We start from the raw sequence: 21021 nt of genomic DNA on the forward strand, positions 1-21021 counted from the left end.
ACGAATAATATTACGGAAGAGTAGCGTCAAATGTCCCTGAAAGTGCCTCAGAATCCATGGGAATGTTATTGCAATAAATACAACATCGAGCACCAATGCAGAGAGCAACAAAAAAAGGGGGAGCAAAACAGCAGCTATCTCGAATGCATGCTGACAAATGAAACTGCACCCTTACTTTAGACCAGACCTTTCACTAAATCGGGAAGGTTAAACATACGAAAAGAAACGACAGCGATGTCAGAAAAATAAAAACCAGCAATTTCGTAGCCGTGCGCAAGAGAGACCGGAAAAGATCGACGTTGGAATTTTACAGCAGCGGGCTCTGTCTCTCTCAACATTGTGAGATAAGAATGCCGGGAACAAGACGACGGCGCGAGGGCCAAAAAAAGAAACTAAAATAAACGGGGGAGATCGGAAGCGTCAGGGCGATCAGTGATTTATGCGGATCAATAGCGGAGCGATATACACTCTTCCTCTGCTCCCGCGCGAGGAGGACGAAGATCTCCGTCAAGACACGTGGTGGTCGATGGCGGGGCGATATCTGACACGCGTCTTCTTCCCCCGTCTGCTGCGATTTCTCTTTCCGTTCGCCGGCGGGAAGCTCGCCCACGGAGCGCCACGGGTTGTGTGTGCATGTGTGTGTGTGTGCAAGCACGCGTTCGGCAGCAGGAGCAGCAGCAGCGCTTTGCCAGGCGGCGCGGTTTCATCAGGCGCGAATATTCCCCGCCTGGAATTTTACTTGCAGAAAGGGACCGCTTCCCCGCACGCCTTCACTCTTCGCGCTATTGCCTGGACGAAGCTATAAAAAGGTGCCGCCGGGCAGCTGGCGCGTACACGTAGTTTTCGCGAAGTCTGGAGATCTGCCGGAAGCTTACGCGGCGGGCCATGCCCTGCACTTCTATCGTTTCCGAATTGCTTCCTTATGCCACCATCTACATGCACCACAAATGAGACAAGGGGTAATGAGGTGATTTTTTTAAATCGAGTACGTCGTTAAAACCAGACAGGTTTAAACACAGCAATTTCTCGTTATAACGAAATTGTTTTATTTGAAATGTCGTTTCATTCGAAGTGTTTCATAGTCCTTAACTTACTGGGGTGCACTGTGAGCGTATCATAACCGCTGTTAACGAAGTATTTATTGCTTGCTTATAACGAAGTTTCTGGTCCTGCTTTACAACGAGGGTAGTGTATGTAGTATGTATGTATGTATGTATGTATGTATGTATGTATGTATGTATGTATGTATGTATGTATGTATGTATGTATGTATGTATGTATGTATGTATGTATGTATGTATGTATTGTAATGGGGTTTATTTAAAAGGCAAATGGACAGGGACTATCAAGCGAAGGCGGTTCTTTCTTGAGCAGCGCAAGAAGCGCGCGAGCCAAGAACTGATCACGATAGCGCTGGTCTTTCCGCGAGCTTGATGCGTGAGGATTGTCTGGTTTCTGCATCTTGGGTTTCGACCTCATCTTGAATCCTTTGTCCTGGAGCTCTCTTTTTATGTGTATATTTTATTTAATATATATATAGAAATAAGAGTTGGCAGTCAAGAAAACCTCGGAAAGCAAAGGGAGGATGTGGTAGGTCATTGAAATAGATAATTTGGAAAGAAAGAAAGTGCAGAAAAAATGCCCGCCAGGTGGGATCCGAACCCACAGCCTCCAGAATATCGGTCTGGTGCGATAACCACTACGCTACCGGCGGGGCGATTTTCCCCTCCACTTTCTGGGGTTATTATGTTTAGGTGTTTTTGTTTCCGGTGCTTGGGGGTGGTAGCCAGCGCCACTCGGACTACTCGGGGTGAAGGGGACCTTCTTTTTAACCCCCGGGCCGTGACTCGAGTGTCTACGACATGTCGAGAGTGGTCGACCGGCGTTGAACCCTCTTAAGCTTCCTACGGCACCAAGACTGCCAGAACAGAGGCCCTCGCTATGCATGTAGCGAATCGGAATGGGAAATGAGGGGCTCGTTGAAAATAACGCAGAAATAAGAGTTGGCAGTCAAGAAAACTTCGGAAAGCAAAGGGGAGGATGTGGTAGGTCATTGAAATAGATAAAGAATTTGGAAAGAAAGAAAGTGGAGAAAAAATGGCCGTCAGGTGGGATCCGAACCCACAACCTCCAGAATACCGGTCTGGTGCGGTAACCAGTACGCTACCGGCGGGGCGATTTTCCACTCCACTTTCTGGGGTAATTATGTTTAGGTATTTTTGTTTCCTGTGCTTGGGGGTGGTAGCCAGCGCCACTCGGACTACTCGGGGTAAAGAAGAGTTAACAAGGGTTAACAAGAGTTAACAAGAAGAGTTAACACGGTAGAACAATGAATAGTAGAAGTAGATGCCCAAGCGCCATCCACCCAATCGGGTATGTTCCGAGGATAATCGTGAAGACGACGAAAAACCGACTCGGACGTTCATGGCCGCGAACTCGCTCAGGCTGGACCTGCGCTCGGCCTCATCGCCTTACGCTTTCGCCTACGAATAAACCCCCACGACCAGCTACCGTTGTGACTGCTATTCCCCTTTGCAATATATATATATATATATATATATATATATATATATATATATATATATATATATATATATATATATATATATATATATATATATATATAATTTAAGTTACATTGCTGGACAGCTGAATAATACCTTATAATGATGTAATGAATTGCAAACTTGCGTATAGCCCGTGAAACTGTGTACTCCACGTGTACATGGACGAAAAAGAAGCGAGGCGGTGAAGGAGAACCGCGCGGAGACGGGAAGTTCAGTCTTCAGCAACTTTTTGACTAACAGCATTTCAACATAAATGGTTGACATTTACAGGTAGGCAAAATTTTATGCTGCCTACACAGGTGACGATGAGATAAAAAACTGCGGACGGCGGGGCACGACCGATGTCCCCTGCCCCCTCCTATAAAGAGGGACAGGCTACGCTGCAGATCCCGGGAATAAAATGTTTGATTCTCCAGACAGGGACTGAGTCGGAGGGCGAAAGGCACAGCCCGGCCTTTGAGCGGCGGAGAAAGGCTCAACAAACACGACGGCGAGAGAGCAAGCCATCGTCATACAAATCCAAGGGCCCTCCGCTTCCTTCAACGCGGCGACAGAAAGGCGCGCTCACGGTGCCGCGACGACGAGCCGTGTCGACCGTTCAATATTTGTGCCTTCATTGACTAGTTCCACTTGTGGAAGGAGCTGTAAAGTAAAAAATCGACGCACGCCTCTTTTCATCTTGAAATACGACCGACGCGCAAGTGAGTTAAACTGTCCTCCCCGTCTCCTCCTCCCTCCAACGTCTCTGTCAATTGCCTCCCTGCATACGTGAATTCCCCACGCCGCGCGAGACGACTCGACGAGATTAATTCCGGCGCGCGATTAATTTCTCCAGCCCGCTTACTTGCTTTTACTCCTTCCATGTATCTCTCTTTATGATGCGACCAATCTGTGCACATGGGCAGAGCCTTCGCACACGGAGACAGAGAAAGTGCCAGTCAATCAAGAACTCATCAATCAACACTTCGAGGCCTCCCTTCCCAAGTTGAGTTTGTATGTAACGAGCGAAACAGCCTCGGGGAATGGTGGGTGTAAACAAGCATCTAGGCCAGCCAACAGGGTGTTTGTCACAAGCACAATATATATATATATATATATATATATATATACATTCACGGTCGCTTACGAATGACCGCGTCATGTGACCTCGCACGAAGGAGGAGAGCAGCGACGAATTTTGTCGGGTATACGTATGCGCCTGTATTATGAGTGCACAGACCAGAAGAAAGGGCGCCGGAATAAACAAAAAAAGAACGAGTAAAAGCAGAATCGTGTGGGCAACACGGGATTATCAATCCGAGAGGACGCGACTCGCTGAGCTCCATAAATCATGGCCACAAGTCGCAACGTGTGTGTATGCATCCATCGTTTTTATGTGCACGCCCCAGTCTTCTTTCGTTCGGACGAAAGAAAAGGAACAGGACTTGCTTTTTATTGTCCCCCTTTTCTCTTTCATTTCGCCTACGTATACGCGTCTTCATTTTCCACTTTCTCTCTCCCTGCCTCTCTGTTTATCTATTCATTCGCCCATTATTTATCGCCAGCTGTCAAAACCTATCTCTGCGTAGGGCTCGGGACGCGACAACTGAACGACGAGGCAAAACTCCTCGTTTGGCCCGGGCCACTGAATACATATCTCCACGCGAGAGAAACGTCTCTCCGCGCTCAAAAGAGATGCGCTCCGAGACGCGCTCTCCGGCGACCGAAAAAGAGACCAAAAGAAAAGAGGAAGAGATGGAAGCAGCAGCAGAGACGAACAAACATGAACCCACAATGCCACGGCAACGAAAGCGTTGCTGACACAGAGCAAAAAAAAAAAAAAAAAAAAAAGGGAGAAAAAGGAAGGGAGATAATAAACACGGAGGCCGAATGTCGCACGAAACATTCCTCGGCGTGCCCTTGTTTTGCTTTCTTACGATGTGTTCTTTACCTCGGCCGGCGACTATGCTCTCACTCTATCTACAGAGCAAGTTGGTGGTGGCGCGAATTGGGTGCTGCTATCGATTGCGATGCTGCTACGCCCCGTGACCACGGCCGGAGGAGACCGAATTTTGCCGCGTATACTTAGGCGCCGTATTTTATTTGCGTCGCCAAATTTCTCGCGGCGTGCCTCCTTCCTGCGGTGTCTTTCCTTTCGTGTTACTCTTTTCTGCCTCTTTCGCGCGGAGACACATATACGCGGACACGCACACACACTCAAGAAAGAATAATAAAAAAAAGGAAACACGTCGTCCCTGTGTCGCTGCGCTGCTGCGCTCCCCAGAGCGTCGCGACCGGTATGAAGAAAAGGAAGGTGGGTAGAAGAAACGATGGTAAAAAAAAAGAAAACACTCCGACGACGACCAGTGCAAGTCCGGCCGGATGTATAAGGGAGCGCCCGCCGAGCGACGAAGATTAGGACCCCATATAACTGGTCGTCGAGTTACACGGCACGGGCCTTATCCCAAAGACTCTGTCATTTCTTCCTCCGCTCTCTCCCTCTCTCCTCCAGGTTTCCTCCTAGCGCGCTCTCATCTCTCTCTCTCTCTTTCTCTGTCACTTTATTTCTCCGCGCCACATTCCTCCTCACAGGTTCGGCCATCTTCGTTTTTTTGTTTTTGTGGTGCGATTTTTCGTTTCTATTAGCGGAGCCACCCGCTGCCTTTTATCTTCTCTCGCGAAGCAAAGCACGCATTGTGGGGGCAGACACCTAAACGAGAAGTCGAGGCCGAGATATGAATAAACGTCGCTGGGATGAGGTTTCAGAGTAGAAGCGAAAAGCCGAGGCAGGAAGATGGCGGAGAGGAGGGGGGACGGGAGATACCGAAAAGGACGGCGACGGAAGCAGCGGCGACTACTCCGACTTCAGCCATGCCGTCCGTTGCAAGACGGGCCCCCGTTGACGACCGAGTTGGGTTATTTGTCTTCGAGCTGGCACCATTGCTCTGTGCGGCTTCGCAGGTCGCCTCGCACGCGTATCTTGCGAGCGGCGAATGTAGCAGTGTAGGGAGATCGACGGCGCGAGAGAGCTCTTAGCGTCTCCGGGTCCTTTGAGGCTGTTATCACAGTCGCTGGCGCTTCGCCAGGGCTTACAAAATGTATTGACACGGTGGAAGACGTTAAGCAGGCGGTAATTAACAGCTAGGCTCCTTGTGAGTAATTACAGTAACTGTCAATTCCCCGAAGACGAAAGACTCGTTCGATTTGCACGGTAGTTTTATAATACCTGTTCTTAGATACACGCGGAGTGCAGGTGGGGTATGAATGGGGCCTACTGCCTTTTCCGTGTCGCGCGGTACGCCGGAGACGATACGCCACGTTCTATGCGAGTGCCACGCTACTCGCCTGAAAGAAAGAAATTGTCGTCAACACTGAAGAACCTGGACTCTCGGCGGCCATTTTCGGGGGAGAAGGTTCTGTGTCACTGGCCTTCTCTGTCATCCGCTCATAAGGCGACTAAGCACATCTTACGCTTTCGACGGGCAACAAACTTAAACGCCAGACTTTAGACTGGAAGCCTCCAGTGGCAGTCACTGAACTCGACCGTTTAGTGCTTCAGCGCTGGGCATACATGTCTGCTCCAACTTTTCTTCATTATCTCCTTTCTCATTTTTGGCTATTTTTCCCTTTCCCACTTGCAGGATAGAAAACTAGGCTCTAGCCAGGTTAACTTGCCTGCCTTCCTTCTACATCCTTCCTTCAGTATTTTTATTTCTTTTATTACTGAAAGTGACTAGTCCCTCCTCTAGTTATTTGCTTCATTTGAGGAGAGCGTACAAGTAAAACAAGTAAGTAAGACACGCAGACAAGCAAGCGTGTACACAAGACCGCGTCTGATAACGATGTTATTAATGTATACGTCAGAGCACTATGCGCACGACTGTCTTGAAAACGCATACTAACCGTTCGGAATGCTAAAGTTCTCCTCCGTGGTTTTTTTGTTTGTTTGTGTTATTGTTATTGTTAATATTAACGGGAAAATCTTGTCCCAATTACGGCTTTACGAGTAATGAAGTAGTACCACATCGGCCCCGCCACTGCGAAAGACTTTTCCCTGCTTATGCGATAACACCGCGCTTATTAAAGGGACCCTGCAGCACTTCTGACAAACGCTTTCACTCTTTTCTTCGCGTCTGGACGCACTGCGAAAGCTACAGTTATCGCCAGCACGGAGCGGCACTGCGTGATTTGCACGTCGCACCAGATACGCCTTCTGTTTCTGCTTTGTTTTTGTGGCTTTTTTTTTTTTTAAGTTGCTATCTGAAGGAAAACCGGCCAACAGCCGCTACATGGCCTCAGTGACGTAATTCAGGCCATCGAAGAACGCCAAGACCAGGAAAGGCAGAAAAATCTTTTAAGCGAATTTCCAAGTTATCTGATGATGGCATAGAGCAGTAATTGATTGATTGTAGGGTTTAACGCGCCGACGCAACGCAGGCGATGAGGCGCGCCGTAGTGAAGAGCTCCGGATTAATTTTGACTGCCTGGGGATCTTTAACGTGCGCCGAAATCTCGCACACACGGGCGTTTTTGCTTTTCGCCTCCATCTGAAAAGTGTCCGCCGCGGCCGGGAATCGAACCCGCGCCCTCGTGCTCAGCAGCGAAACGCCTTAGCCACTGAGCCACCGCGGCGGGTATAGAGCAGTAATTTTTTTATTTTTTGGCTGAGGTACTTTGCGACCCCCTAATCTAAGCACTGGGTGTGTTGGGTGACTACGTCGTTCTGCAAACATTTAAGATTTCAAAAAAAAAAAGTTGAAAAAAGTGTTGCAGGGTCCCTTTAAAATGCAAGAGCCCAACAAGAACAAGCACAGAAAGGGGATCTGAAGAAAGTTCAAGGACTCGCAGCAAGCAGCCAACGGGAAGCAATAAACATTTGTCAACTTCCCACACCCTTTTTTTTTCTGCACCTCCTCCTTTCCCCGAGTTCCTCGTTATTCCCTTGCCTCCCTTACTTTGCCTACATCAGATCTTGCTCCCCAACAGTGGCGGGGCTTTCGCAGCCGCCGGGATAGAATTAGGGCCGCTCCTGCTTCCTCATTACGTTGCCGGTTCGCCCACGCGCACGGGAAAGGGGGACGAAGCGCATGCTTCGGTAGCGTCACCGCCCTCCGTCGACCAAGGCCTGTGCACTGCGGGTTACGTCCGCACCGATGGAACGATTGCCCGCGTACTTCGCTTTCGTAGAGGCCGAAATCGAAACAGTGTTTCGTAGAAATCCGAGGAACGTCCCGTTATGGATCGACTAGGACAAGGAGAAGGACAGCGGAGCCTGGCTGTCTGTGAGGTGTTCTGTCTGGCCGCGCTAAGGGACGACAGCGGGCGAGATTAAAGTCGCAAATCAGGCCGGCCTGCCGACACCCGGACGCCTGTTTACCGTGGCGCCAGCAGCGCTAAGGCGCGCCCTTCTAACGAAGCCACGCACGAGTCGGCCTGCTGAGCTTTCCTTCCCGCTCCTGCAGAGTCTCGGCAGTTGGCAATACCGGGAGCGAACGGCTGTGTGCTCGCGTCAACGGGACAAGTCACGCCGGACCGCTGCTAGTTTCGCAATGGCGTTTCGCTTGTTTTAGTTTTAATTTCTCTTTTTCGCCCGGTCTGGCCATAAGTTCGCATGCTTCACTGTTTGGCTTACGCTCATACTCGCGGTGGGTTTCCAACAGGTGCAATGGAAGGAGTCGCGTCGTTGCTACCGACACATCGAATTTCGCTAATCGGAATAAGGTGAAGCCACGCCGGATTTGGACCGGTTCCAGGCGCCGTTGATGTCTCAACAGGAACCAGACTGGGACGTGAGCCCTGACTTCGCAAGCACTGCATATTAGAGGCTACAGGAGGCACAAATATTGACGACTCGGCATTGTTTCCTCATTCCTCTGTAAAGAATTAATCTACGCCACATAACCCGACCCCCAGGGAAGTAACATTTGCCTCCTCAAAAATTGTCGAGGGCATCCCTCGGACTGCCCTGGGAGCCATCCGGTGCTCGATGTCGCAATATATTGCTGCTATATGACATCCGGTCCGAGGGTTGCCCTCGGACTGCTCGCGGACGACGCATAGTGAGAAATCCGAGATGTCAATTTTTTATTGCGTCACCGGTTTGAGAACAAGCGGTTTTGAGGCGCAGTGCAAAGATATGTGACGTCATACGATGCGGTTCGGTGTAGATGGATATGAGGGAACATCGATTTGCTAGCGAAGCCGGCAGGAGCTCACCGAGTAATGCAACCTAATTAGCAAATGCCGAAACTCGTTCGACATTTTGGTATATATGCTAGTCATGCACTTATCTCTGCGTTTAAGTTTCCGGTCGCAAGTGACATTTTTCGGTTTTAAGTGATGTCGTCTTCGGCTGGCTACTTCTCAGCTGTCCTGGGCGCCTTTAGTTCATGACTTCGTGCCGCTTCAACGCGTAGTTCCGTGTGGTTAACAGAATATTACTATAACAGAGGTTTACGAAACGAATCGTTAACCACAGATGACTGCACGAAAATTCCTGACCAGACTTGTATGACAAGTGGTTCTACTAAGTTACTGAACGGTGTACCTTTTCAGCGAAGTCGTGTGAGCTGCGAAATATTTGATTTTTTTTCTTTTCTATCGGCTCCAACATAAAACTGTTAGCCTTGTGAGAGTACACTCCACATCAGACAAATCATTGCTTTACTGGGTAAGAATGTAACAGCACTGCAGGATGTTGAATAAAACGAGAAAGCCATAACAGACCTGAGCGTAGCAAGAGCAGGGTATACCGTCGGTTCGTTTTTATGCAGTTCCGACCCGATGCAGCGAGCTACCCAATGAAATAGGAATTGTGACATGTCTTACCTGCAAAGAGAGAAAGAACACAAGAAAGACAATGAGCATTCGTGTTTCATTTATTTTTTTATTTTTTTAGCATGGTAAACCTATACAAAATGCGCTTGTTCAAAGAAGTACACATGCCGACTTTGGTTTACTCTGTGTTCACTTACTAAGAAAAAAGACGCACGTCGTTAGACATGACAGTGAAACAGGCACAAATAGCCACGGCTCACATCGTAAAAACCTTTAGCAACCGCCGCCATACCGAATAAGGTTAAACTCTGAACACTCGCACAAAGCTCACTACGGGACGGGTGTGAACTACTTCACCATAAGTAATCCGCGAATTGGCGTAAGCCACAGAGTAAACAAACGATCACGACAAAACAAACAAAAAAAAAGCACGACGTCAGCCCCGCATGTGGCACCGTCTCCTTCAGACGCGCGGAAATAACGCCTTGTTGTTCAAATACACTTTGCAACCCTTTCGAGGTTCGGCGTAACGACTCCACACACGGTGAGGGCGCTTTCATGTTTGTTGCAAATCGACGAGCACGCTCCAATTCATCACCCTCGAACCCCGCCCACGCTCCTTTCCATCAGCTCTCCAAACGCTCGCCGCTCTCAAATAGCGCTAAAAAATGAGATATTTCGGAAGACGGCGAGATACGGAAAGCAAATGGACCGAAAACTAAAAGCGGCGACCAGCGTCTTTTGCGCGAGAAAAAAGAAAGAAAAGCGAAAAACCGAAGGGAGCGCAACAAAAAGTATATATGTGTATATATATATATATATATATATATATATATATATATATATATATATATATATATATATATATATATATATATATATATATATATATATATATATATATATATATATATATATATATATATATATATATCCGCTTTTGGAGAGAGAGAGCCATAGCGATACAGTTTTTCGGCCGACCGCTCACGTTTCGCTCTTCAAAGTGGCGGTAAGCAAGGACGGTGGACGAAACGATAGACGAAAGCCACGCCGCCAAAGGAAAAAAAAAAAGAGAGAGAGAACTTAAATTAAAGAAAGCACAAACGAAACGCGAATTACTTCTTCTAGGCGCGGCTGAAAGAGACTTTAATGGAGGAAAAAAAAAATCAAAGCTGGGTAACACAAGGAGAGGCCGCCAGAAAATGAAAGGAAACCCGCGGAGTGTATAGTAGTTCGCGGAAGACATCCCTGGCTCCACAACAATGGCCGGTGTAGTATAGTGACCGAACCGAGGGGCGTCTCGAAATGGACCGTCGGGCAAAGCCGCGTCGTTCTCCACTTCGTCCAACGGCAGAGAGTTCTGCCCGGGCGCTGCTGCTGCTGTCTCGACGGTCGGATTTTTCGCAGACGCGCCGTGTGGGGAAGCGACTCCCGGCCCGTAAATGCTTTCCTGCCAAGCACAGGTTTTCCCCTCGTGGCCTGAATGGCGGGCGTGCGGTTTCATTTGGAGCGAAGGTTATGAATGTGCGCTCTCGGCATGGAGCGGAAGTGTCACATCAAGGTGTGCTAAGCTATAGGTTCTGAAAGGGCCGCGGGATTGGAGGTGTATTGCGACGTGCGATCGAAGTCCAAAAAATAAGTTGGCTGTACTTTCTTTCACTAACACGTAGATGCTGGAGGTGTGTCATTATGAGCATTGTATGCGCGCATAAACGTCAGGAAGCGGCAAAAAAATATTTATATACAGGGTGTTTGCGAAGTCACTTCCTACCAATAACTTAAAAAAAAAAATTCCGCTGATTCCATGATATCCGTTTTATTCCCGACACAAAGAATGAAAATGCGTATGCTGTAATAATGTTCATCACAACTCAATCGCTTACCGTGTTGGGCGACTTTCAGAAGATAACACCGACTAAGCGGCAGACTAACATGTACAGCGCTAACGCGTACGGCTTTGCGAACATCATGGAACCTACTTGGTGGCAAACATGTCTGATGCATTCCGGCACTGCGCACCGGATTACAGTTCCCACTCGTTTTAAGCGCAGCTGTACATCTCTAGAGCTGAAGTATCCCAACGTTTCTGTACCTTTAATTTCATAACGATGCAGGTTTCTTGACCCACGGTCCGAAACAGTCTCGACAAAGCACAAAGTACAGTCTTCGTAAAAATGCCGAGATTTTACACTTCGGGGCGACAATTAGGAAATTACAAACGTTTCTGGAAAAGCGAAAGTTCTAATATTTCAACATTCGAAAATCCGGCGACAATTTGAAACTAGCAACGATTTGTCAAATAATTTTTGTTCAGCAAGGGCAAAATCTCTCCTCCGACTTCAATCGCTTCCCGACATGTTCGAAGAAGCCTCGAACGCTGCCGCATATGGCACCGCCTTGCGCATACTTGAAACACATACGGCTTCGCAATGCTTCAAAGACTGCGCTCCCGCCCAAGGTAAACACAAGTGATACATCCACTTGTTGCGCCCAACGCCGCTACACGCAGACCCCCTTCGCCGCTTTCGTGCCGTCAGCGAAATTTCTTCTTCCTCGCTCCGAGAGAGGCTGAGCGAGTCTCTCGTCTCATTGAGACCGTTTCCGCTTCGCGAATCGGCGGCTGCTCTACATTGTGCGAAGCGGCGGGACATCCGCTCTGTTTGCCCCGGCGCATGATCCCCCGGGTCTCCTTCCCTCGTCCGTCCACGGCTTTCTCTTATTCCCCGGCCCATTGTTATCGGCACGCCTTTGTGGCCGCCTAAGACGGCGGAGCAAAAGATTATTTATACTTCTCCGCGGACCATTAATCCGGCGAGAAGGGCCTGATCGGGAGAGAGAGAGAGAGAGAAGGGGGGATGCAGAGAACAGGAAGAGGAGAGAGAGAGAGATTGCTCATGCAAGCATTGTTCCACGGGCCTCCTCCTCAGCCTCGGGAAGAGGGAGGGCGAGGGTGTTGAAAGAGAAGAGCTAGCTGACGCGTGAGTTGGGGCGTTTATTTTCGAGACGGCGGAAAAACGGGCACTGCGATGGTTCCTTATTGTTTACAAGGGCGTTGCCCGGCAAAGTGGCTCGATAGCTGGCAGGCAGGGAAGGCGGTGACCACGTTATTCGGCGACCGGATACAGCACGCGCAGCGGCAATACGAAACAGTTCTGGTCATGACTGGTTTTTTTTTTTTTTTTTTTTTTTTTTTGGGGGGGGGGGGGGGTTGAGGCTGAGCACTGCTCGGTGCGCTTACTTAACAAAACGGCGGCATTTACGTGCTCTTGAAAGTGGCAGCGCTTTTGTAGCCATCGCATGAGATTAGCAGGATGAACGTTTATCTGATTAAACACGGTAACATGTAGGGTTATCTGTTCCAATGCAGGTTAAGAATTCCGAATATGACTTATGCAGGAGTACCGGGTTCCGGATTAGTGATAAGCCCTTAGGTATCATTAACGGGCGCATCATGTCAAGTACGCGGGAATTCTGCTGCAAAATGTGACGTGCGCCTGACGTCATAGAAAATCTGTCTGTATTAACGTTTGTCACAAAGTCCCTCAACCTCAACTTTCTTCCGCTCGATACACCATCCGAAGGGGTGAAGGCCGAAAAGCATAGCAGGCCGCGGACGCCTTTCGTTGCTGCAGACGTTTGTGTACGTTGTGCATACACGTTACTCAGAAACAAAATTTGATCTTTGTCAAACCCTGAATTTTTGAGTTATTCTTCCCGGAGGACAGACGTCCGTTTTCGAATTGGGGACTTCATGGCCGCCAGAGGGCTGTCTTTGTCACTACGCTGTAAAGATAGTACGCGATCTAACAATTCATTTACCACTGGTGGCACTCACGCCTGTCAACAGCTTAGGGAGAAGTGCAGTCGCATTCGTTGACAAGGATCAGGTGACTAACCTTTTAAGGATTCTTTGAAACAAATTTAGAAATGGCGCCCTTCAAATTACTTTTCTTCACCGTAGAGTGTTTAATAAGGAATAGGCTGTAAGTGGTGACGGTGCCTTTATAATGCTGATGCGGTGTCACCGCGTCAGCATTAAACCTTCGTTATAACGAAATCGCTTTATTCGAAATCTCGTTTTATCCGAAGTATTCCATGGCCCTCACTGCACTGAGAACGAATCATTTCCGCTTTTAACGAATTATCGCTTATAACGAGGCCAGTCTTCTGCCCGAGGACTTCGTTATAACGAAGGTTCACTGTGCATTGCAGGGGTCAGTGTTTTACACCGAGCCCAAGTACAATGCGCAACCTTTTAAAACGAAGTGAGACCTGCGCCCGGACGGTGTTGCAACTTGCTTTGTACATGGGTTCTGCCAAGCAAGGCCACCGGCATTTCGCATTCAGAGCCATTGACATCTAGGGACATGACAGCTGCTGGACGGCATATGTCGGACGGGCACAGTGGGAGAAGCTAGGGCACGGACAGGGTTAACGTCCCGCCCGTAGATTTACCGCTCCAACAAACGCGACAGGTGCCCCTTATGGGTTCACAAGCGGACGAGCACAGTGCGGCCGCACAAAGAGAGGAAAGAAAGGGCGACGGTATAGCACCGCACCTTGGGGGACGCCTAGCCCGCACGGCGACGTTGAAAGAGCCCCCCGAGCGGAACTGAGGCAGACAGACGGAGGCCGCCCGCTGGACGCGGGTCGTCCGCCATTGGACTCTGACGACGACAACAGCTGCCACGCAATTCGGGGCACCGTATACATATGCGGGCCGTCCGTACACGCGCTCTCTACGACCTCGGGCGTCAAAGGGGAAGCTCGGAGGCGCCGGGGTTGGCGCAGACGCCGTATGCAGATAAGCAGTGCGCTCGTAAAGACGAGCTGGAACACAGGAAGGCCATGTTACCCGGCGGCGTTAATGTCCTCGTCGCCATTGATGTCGCTGCTCTCATTCGTGTGTTGTTTATCGTTTCCCAGAAAATAGAGAGAGAGAAGGGGTCCTCGTCTGGTCCCTCGGGTGGTGCGTTCACCCCGCACTTTTTGGGTCCCTGACGGCTACGGTAAATCATAACGAGTTTGACAGCTCGAACACCCTTCAGGTGCGGCCTGCAGATGCGGCTGGCACCTGAGTGCAATGTCCTGCTCTTCTATAGTTCATTTACACTCCACACGCACAGGCGTAGTAAAAAAAGGGGGCGCTGCGGGCCTGAGGATAATGCCCTTAATTTAAGCATGCCCCCCCCCCCCCCCCCCCTCCGGCGAAACTACATGTAACGTGATCCGAGCGTATCGCCAGTACGTGCGCCTGTGCGTGCGTGCGTGTGTTCGCGCACATTTATAAGCTGCTATGTCCGTTCGCAATCATAAGTGAGCTGTACGCCACTATTTGACACTTTGCGGAGCGAAATACCAAAGCTTGGGTATTGGAGGACATATCTTCCTTTTCTCGTTATATTTGCTGCTAACGCGTTACATGAGCCTAGATGCATCGCCATCATCTTCATCACGTCATCAACTGGCGCAGCAAGTTAGGCATTTTAGCCCGGCTAACATCGCCAGACTTCATTAAAGATCGTTCTCTCTCTCTCATTCAACTCCACCAAGTATTCGGGTGAGGAGGCGGGATTTCTGCAAATGTCACGCAGACTCCAATGCGAGTCGGGTCAGCGAGTGACTCAACCTGGAAACCATTGCGTACGCCGTAGATTGAAGGAGGGGGGAACCCGAGCGGCAATCCCGCAATTACAGATCCCGCACGGGCGGGACAGCGTGACGAACGCGGCGCGACCATCGTGGCGTATATGAATAAATACTGAGCGTCGCAGCCACGGCCGGCCGGCCAGCTAGTCGGGCCCTGCTGCCACGTACGACGCTGCAGTACGGCGCCGGGCGGCCATTGCGGTAAGCGAAAGCGCGCCCGGCTGCGCATGGCTGCCTCGCCGGGCTATAATACGGAGCAGGCGCCCAGGTCGTAAATATCGCAGGGCACGCGCGTGCCGCGGTCGTTACACCGCGGTGCTGGTCGCCTGCAGGCCCACGGACCCGCGCCGCCATGGTCTCACTCGCCGAGATGCCGTCAGGGTCAGCCCGTTCGCGCACGCGGTCAGCCCGGGCCGTGTTCCTCGGCGGCGGCGGCCCCGTTTTCTGGGTCGAGACAAACCCCCTTCTCGTGTGCGTACCATACGAGGGCGCACGCAAATCAAATCACGCGCCTCGGCGTTCGCGGAGGAAGGAGGCTGCGGTGGTGTCTGTGTCTGACAGGGGGGCGTGTTGGGCTCCGCGGGAGAAGAGCGGGGACTTTCATAAAAGATGCGGGCGAAGGAGTCGAGTCGGGTGGCTCATGGTGGTCTTGTTCACGATCGTTACAAAAGAAAAAAAAAAAGCTTCGTATCGGATAGCGTAGGAACGAGGTGGTGAATCATTCAAGAATGGTGGAAGGTCTGCTGCTTCCAACAGCTGTTTGACATTGTTTTGGTCTTGTTTCGAACGGCGTGAGGCAACGAGCGGGCCCGGCTACTTGGAAGCCATTGGGGAGGTTCCTTCCAAAGCAGCAGGAGGCAAGCTTTCCGATGTTGGGCGCTATCTGGACTGAAGCACTTCACTGCGCATAGATATATACCAGAACGCCATGACCGGACACAGTCGTATGGATGCAGCCCAAAAGTAACACTAAGCGTAATGATTCACCAAATTAACGTTATTGCGCTAGATCACACATTCTTGTCGTCCGTTAGAAAAGCGAACTGCTTCCGCGAGCTTGTGCGCTGTTTCAGAAGAACTGCGAGCCGCTAGCGTTTCTGCTCATCTTTACGCCTTCAAGGGAAGCTGGTTTTACGCTAGGTCATTAGCATGGGCTCGCAGCAGGTAAAGTCGCTCGAAGGTTCACACATGTGCGGTCGCGTTAGAGTGCAAAAGAGACGGGTATAATTTGTTAAGGGAACCTTGCGAAAGGTGTAACGGCAAAAAAAAAAAAAAAAAACGCTAACAGCAGGGTTAAGTCTAATAACGCTGGGCGTTCAGTTGCATGGAAATATAGCCACGTTGTAGTCACCTGTGGCTCAGAACCAGTGAGCGCGGACAAAGTTTCCACAACTCACACGAGCGGAAGAAAATACAGAAATATGATATAGCGCGCACATTGCAGTTACTCAGGAGTTCCTACAGCGAATGCTTTTTTTAAAGCGAAAGCTTTCTTAGTGGTACCGATGGCGGTCTGTCAGAAAACTAATGCATTTCTCTATAGACCGGTTGGTCGACCGAAAAGCTCTGACAAGATCTCTGGACACACGGTGCGTGCGTGAAACCCGGCTTCCGTGGTGTCAAAACGGTTACTTGTAAATCGCAAAAACAGGAACGCTTCTAGTACAAGACAGTACACGCGTCGATGATGATGAAGGAGTACAATAGTACACCTTTATCTTATAAGCCACGTGTCCGGCATACGTTTAGATCGTTCGTAGATGCGTTTACTTAGTGCGCGAAAAATCGTCACGTGGGTTCGTTCTTCGTTTCCGATTTCGGTCTTTGAAGGTTTGACGATCGATCGGACGCACTTCCAACGAGGGTTGGACGCACTTGGGTTGGACGCACTTTTAGCGAAGGTTTTGACGCACTTTTGATGTCAGAAAGCTCTCGCGCTTCTCTCAACATACTTCGGGAAGGGTGGGCAAAGCTTTCGCGGTGGAACGAACCGGCAACCATTCGGACTATGTGCAGTAATCGCAGCCTACGCATACTAGCTATCAAAAGAGGGAGAGCGAAGGACACTTCTGCGATGTCGTCATCATCATCGTCATCATCATCATCCTATATAAGTCCATTGCAGGACGAAGTGCTCTTCTGTAGGCTACATCTGCAAGCGCTCCTGTCCTGCGCTGTCAGAGCTTATTCCTGCGATTGCGTTCAGAGACAAAGGGCCCATACATAGACAGCAGCGCATCCCAGAGAGGCATGCAGGAAGCGAGGGCCGTGGCGGAGCCACCCGACATAGCGATAATGTAGAGCCACCCAAGACCACACGACGCAAGGAACGTTTCTTTTTATCTAGCAAAAAATAAAAAAATAAAACAGCGTAACAGAGAGCAAATACCACGTCGCTCGCTCTGGGCATATGCGTAGACTCTTGGGGGTCACCCAACGGGGTCCGCTAAAAGGTTCAGAGACCTTCCCTCGCGAGTACGTACACGCAGAGAGGACGATTGCGGAACAGCCGTCCCCGCCGCGGCATTCGGAAATCTATGGGCTGCGCACACGCACAGCCAACTACTATACGCTCAGGGTTATAAGAAGAGTCAAAGAGACGAAGCAGCAGCAGCAGCAAAAAAGAAGAAGAAGAAAAAAAAAGGAGGCAGCGTTGGTCGTCGAGGCGGAAGGAGCCAAAGGGGAGCAGCAGCGGGCAGCCAAATTTGGCGGAGCCCGACCGGCCGGCTCAATGCATCGCCTTCCGTGCCGCCTCGGACGGCCGGGTTGTTCCTCCTGGTCGGCGGCGGGGTAGGCGCGCAGTCTGCCAACGCTGGTAAGGTTCGTCGGACCGGGGGGCGTAACCGCAGCTGTCAGGCCCCGGGAATGGCAGGCAACGTCAAGTGGACCGGATCGGGAATGCCGTGGCTTGCGTGCCTTGTTTCACCGCCGGCACCTCTTCGCTCTAATTTGCTGCTTTTGCTCCTTTCTCTGTTCTTTTCGCCCCCCTTCTTTTTCTTTTTCTTTTTGCTCATTCGCGGGACCGGCCTGCGTCCCTCTGCGTCTATGGTGGGGCTGTTCCTGGCACATACGTCGAGGAATCGGCCGCGCCGCGTTTACCTCCGTCCAAGCGGAGATGCGGCGTTCCCTCGGCTTCGGTCTGTGTGCAGCACCGCTTGCGTGTGCACGGGGCGCCCAGTCATCGGTGAACGAAAACGTTGGCTGGACGTTGCATACTTCTTGTGAATATGGCTCCGCAACACCGCAATCTTTATACCCCAGACTTTGGGATGACGTCTTCTGGTGTGGTCAACCAGTGCCATCTCGCGCCTTGCTAAGGAATTCGTTTAGCGTATACACTGGTTACACTTTGTGTATACGAGCCAATAGATATGAAGCCAGTGGGACCACGATCCCGGTCCTGCCTGACGCGGCACCGAGAAAAATACGTGATAAGAGGCCAAACAATGCTTGGCGTATTAGAACGAGAGAGGGGGAGTGAAGGGAAGGGGGAGAGAGGGGAAAGATAGGGGAAGAGGCAGGGAGGGAGGGAGGGAAGGAGGGACGAGGAAAGCTCTTGCGTGGAAGTAAACTTAAAGGATGCGGGAGTCATGTAGAAACAATTGCTGCGTTCAGTTCCGTGAACCTGTCCCTTTTTGCTATTACAGTTACGGAAAACAGCAAACACGTGTTAAACAAGCCCAGTCCAATCCAACAATGTCCGACTGACCGTCAGGGTGCACATCTAAAGAACGTACTTGTCGCCGGCGGGTTAATTAATCAGTTCATCTGCCATTAGCATGGTGTCGCGGCGCAAACAAAATTCAACCATTTAGCTTTCATAACCTATAGGTTTTTGATTGCAGGCGATGTGGGCCTAGGAGAGGAGAATACAGGGCACAGTATAGGTTCGACCAGCGCTGCGATCTTTAGCACGGTAATGGTAACTGCCCTTCTTTCTGTAATTCGTGCGCGCAGACGACATTTATTCAAACGGCTGTATACTGCCGTTTGACGCACTTGCACCTGTAGCACGGTTGATATTTAATATATAGTATACAGCTCACCCTACGTGTACCTCGGCTCGTGGCTCGTATTTCGTGGAAAGCTTGTATTGCGCAGATGCAGACATTGTTAGTGTGACCGTATCAGGAATTTGCTGGCCTTCTCACTTCAACACAGTCGTTCTCTCATGGCCTGCTGCGGTCTTTTGAAATTTAAATCGTTTCTCGCGCGAAAAACTGGCGTCGAGTTTAGGCAGTTTTGGAGCAGCATTCTCATGCTCAGCGCTAAGCGAACATAGTCAGTTTTGTGCCCTTTAAATTGTAGGGACAACTGCATCAGAAAAGTTACGATACGTCTAGTTTTATAAGGTATACCATTGCTGTATAATTCAGTTTTGGGTTTTTACATCGTCGCTTTCTGTCCATGACTGTTTATCCCGCAGGTGCAAGTGACCGGACAGTGCCTAAAAAAATTACAGAACCCTTTCTCCACACAACAATAAAAGAACGGAAACCGAGAAATCCGGGCACTTCATCTGATTTGTTCCCTTAATGCGCTGGGACAAATGACCCGGCCGAACTGGCAGAAGTGCCGTTTGCAGCCGTTCTCTTTCGCGGAGTGCAGACCGCCGCCTCCGCGCCTAATCTGGCTCAACGCCACGCGATCAACGCCCACATCACCGAGGACAATGGCGCACGGTCCTCTAGAATGAGTTATATATACGACGGGAGTCGCAATCTCCTCCCTCGCACTGAGCTTCCTTCTACCTCTCTCTTTCTATTTCTCGGTTCCTCTCTCCCGCTTTCTTCGTCTATTTTTACTTCTTCGGTCAGTTAGTGGAGTGTCACGATTAGACGCGAACAAAGGCATGATTGATCGACGAGAGGAATTACTCAGCGATACAGAGGTAGGGACTACAAAGGAGCTGTGCGTGATATACGCAGCCAAGGTTATGGGCTTACTGCCTTCATTTTCTTTCTTTCGTTCGCTCTCTCTCGCTCGCTCTCTTTCTTCCGTTGCATTCCGTCCGTGTGCACAATCGCTGATCCTCTTAACAGGCGGCGAGCGGGCGACAGCTTGGTTCGGGCTCCCAGACAGGGGTGCGAATAGGAAGCAATAAGCGTACGCGGTATGCTAATACCATCGCTACGGCTGACGACGGCTGTGGAGGAGACGACGTATAATAGTAATAATAAGGAAGCAGCCGTAAAGAGCGCCGACCGGACCAATCAGCTTTCACGGATGCAAACCGAAGTGGGAAGAAGCGAAACACAAGCGCAGACTTCCCTTCCGTTCCATACGTTTCCGCGTGGTTATCGCAGGTATTGGCGGTGAGATGTTTGAGTGGCGCCCCCTGGCTCTGACGTCGGCTTAGGGACTCGCTCCGGTGTCGTCTGCTACACTCCGCTTGTGAGGGGCAGCAGCGCCTGTGCTAGAAATCACCCGCTTTGTTGCTTTAGTGCATCAAAAAGCGTATGTCTAGTAACTCAGGTATTTTTACCAGCTTCTGACGCATATGAATAATTTCAAGCTGTATCCCTAACAAGTTTGCCACACACGAGGAGAGAGAGAACAACTTTCTTCAGAGCATCGGTCAGAAGATCGTGTGTAACTTGTCCTTTCTAGCTTATACGCGAGGTTCAGCACTCAGAGCTCCCCGATAAATATTCAAAGCACGTAGGCTTGGATACAGTATTTTTGGGATGCTCTTATGAAGACTGAACAGTCTAATGCAACGTGCCAAGCAAAGGGCCCCTACACGCACATTGCATAGCAGCAAACAAAGCGGTTGTCTTCTATTCCTTTCGTTGTTGACTTTTATCGAGTTGATGTTCTTCTTCTTCTTTTTTTTTTTTTTTTGCTGTGCCCAACGCATTAATTTCTCCGCACCATCACTGACGTCTTATTAGTAGGTTTCGGGATGTTTGGGAGGATCACAAAGATCGTGTCGATATTTTCTTGAGGCTGTATAGCATACATTCCCTTCTTCACAAATTCGCTTTCGTTATGGCTGCGTGCAAGAAGATGCATATTCGCAGCGTCCGTTGTTTATTCACATGCAAAT

At 50.0% G+C, this 21021-nt stretch overlaps 1 protein-coding gene and 1 non-coding gene across 2 annotated transcripts in view; both read right to left on the bottom strand.

Moving 5' to 3' along the window:
• Positions 1 to 21021, bottom strand: part of Tmtc2 (Transmembrane O-mannosyltransferase targeting cadherins 2) — a 337657-nt gene that overhangs the window by 115462 nt on the left and 201174 nt on the right. The window lies entirely within an intron of this gene.
• Positions 1642 to 1714, bottom strand: Trnai-gau (transfer RNA isoleucine (anticodon GAU)). The gene has a single exon. It is a non-coding gene; the product is annotated as a tRNA-Ile (tRNA).

The sequence above is a fragment of the Haemaphysalis longicornis genome, unplaced genomic scaffold (assembly GCF_048455015.1).
Source record: "Haemaphysalis longicornis isolate Haplotype H1 unplaced genomic scaffold, Haemaphysalis longicornis Haplotype H1 scaffold_7, whole genome shotgun sequence".
In the NCBI taxonomy this organism is placed as follows: Eukaryota; Metazoa; Arthropoda; class Arachnida; order Ixodida; family Ixodidae; genus Haemaphysalis; species Haemaphysalis longicornis.